Here is a 2269-nt window from a genome sequence, read left to right as displayed (position 1 = left end):
CCTGATTCTTTATTTTAATTTAATTAAACCCCTTGAATTAGTATTGGAATGCACCAACATACATTTGTAAACTCGCAAAGTCCTTTCCAAATACCCCCGTGTGACGTTTTCCCGTCACACGTTGACGTCCTAAACACCATGACGTCATCACGCTTCAACGTGATAACATCACAATGTAAATAGCGGCCATTTTCAGCGAGAACCGTGAGGAACGGTTCGCGCTTCAGCACCGGTCATCAGAGCATCTTCTCAGGAAGGAGGTAAGGGAATCAAATCAAGTAGTTTTTACCAGCAGCTCTAAAACTCCATAGCTTTAGTCTAGAGGCCTTCATAGAGTATACTCTATAAAATGATCCCGACCCATTGTTTATCCGTATGGGCAGGACATTGCAATTTTCTCACATAGCACATGTACGTGTTTTTACAAACACGAGTGGAGGAATCTCCCATTGCTGCATTATCTCCATCCCTGAGGACTCTCACTTCGTACTACAGCGACTTGTTCCAATGAAGAAGTAGCTTTTTACAAAAATACCGAAAGGTAATATTTTTACTTTCAGATAGACATGACTAGATTTTCCTTTACGAATTCAGATCTCTCTTTTAACTGAGCCTTTTCTACTGGTTTTCTATCACATCTACAGGTTGTATAGCAACTGAGATATTCAACAACTATTGGGTTGACATTACTGTTAATAATAAATCCAGTCAGGATATTCCACATTGGACATCCAGGTGATTATTGTAAAAAGTTTTTTCTCAAGAGTTAAATGACAGTTATAAGTGAGAACCTAAAATCTGATTACTGTATCATATATTGTAGGCGAACCAAAGAATAACGGTAATGAAGAGAGCTAACAAATCTTGAAGAAGGGGACACCCCGAAACGCGTCGAGAAAACATTTATTATCACTTCCTATGGATATTACATGTGAAAAGTTAATTTTGTAGAAAGTGTGATAAACACATTGTATGCCCACGAATTATATTATTGAATGTGACTTCAAAATGAATACTTTTATGTTATCATGTGCATTAAGACCGGATGATGAATGAATTGAAATTCATATCTATAACAGATAATTTAAAACTAAATTAAAATTAATGGTCTCCATCACTCTGTTTTACACTAACAGTGTCGAAAATTGTTTTTTCTCACAAATTTCTCCTTTTCTTAAAAGAAACTTACTATTACCATTGTGTAAAAATGTTGACTGTCTATACAGTTTAAAGGGTGTGCAGGGGACGGGAGAGTTCCACAAGTTTGTGGACAATCTGTTGGTTTTACATAGGTTAAAACAACCCAGTGTCAAGGTTGTTATTCTCCCCGGCACCCCGCTAATTTTCTACAAATTCTGTAAATATCTTTAATTTAGGTGTGCGCTAGGCAATACAAAAATTGGATTCTTATATACACGCTTTAGAAATGGGCGTGTCAGCAGCTTGTGAAAAGCCTAAACAATGAAAACAAAGATAGTTGTAAGGGCTTATAACACTATTAAGTTGTTGTAAACATGATTTCCATGTGCAATGTTCACCTGCTGGTAAAGATAGTTCTTGCAGTGAGTAAATCCTTGAAGTCTTTAAAATCCACAGGAAACAAACAGCATGCCGCGGCCAAGCGGTACTTAAACGGTACTTGGTACGGCACGGGCGCGCGGTGCACGCGCGTTCCTGAATCTATACATGCTTTAGAAATGGGCGTGTCAGCAGCTTGTGAAAAGCCTGCTGGTAAAGATAGTTCTTGCAGTGAGTAAATCCTTGAAGTCTTTAAAATTCACAATCCCTCATTGCCCTTACCACAGCAATCTACAATCTCATCAAAGTCCCTCATTATCACTGCATCATTACTCGCACAGCATCTCTCATTCTCTTCACAGTCCCTCCTTCTTTCCCCCTAGATTCCCCCACCTTGTCACAGGTCTTCATTATCACAGCTGCCCACATCCTTGTCACAGTACCTCATTATGCCAACATTCCCTCATTACCCCAGCACCCCAACACAGACCATCACTGCCCCATGTGCCTCTCACTGTCCCTCTTGTGCCTTCCTGTCACAGCTCCTCACCTGCATCCCCATCACTGTCCCTTCCTTGTACCCCCTTTACACTCCCCCATGCACATCCCCATCACTGTCCGTCATGCACATCTCCGCCATAGTCCCTCATGTGCATCCACTTCACAGTCATTTGCACACAGTCTAATCACAGTCCCTTCCTCACATCCCCACTACAGTCCCTAGCCTTTCATCCTCCTCACAGCCCGTCTT

At 40.8% G+C, this 2269-nt stretch overlaps 1 long non-coding RNA gene across 1 annotated transcript; it reads left to right on the top strand.

Annotated features, from left to right (window-relative positions):
- The first annotated feature begins 476 nt into the window (after nucleotides 1–476).
- Nucleotides 477–894, top strand: LOC138498669 (uncharacterized). Its single transcript, XR_011278822.1, has 3 exons — nucleotides 477–541; nucleotides 645–735; nucleotides 824–894. It is a non-coding gene; the product is annotated as an uncharacterized lncRNA (long non-coding RNA).
- Nucleotides 895–2269: the final 1375 nt, after the last annotated feature.

This window comes from Ambystoma mexicanum, chromosome 5q (genome assembly GCF_040938575.1).
Source record: "Ambystoma mexicanum isolate Mex_15411 chromosome 5q, UKY_AmexF1_1, whole genome shotgun sequence".
Lineage (NCBI taxonomy): Eukaryota > Metazoa > Chordata > Amphibia > Caudata > Ambystomatidae > Ambystoma > Ambystoma mexicanum.
This window is presented reverse-complemented; position numbering and strand designations above follow the sequence as displayed.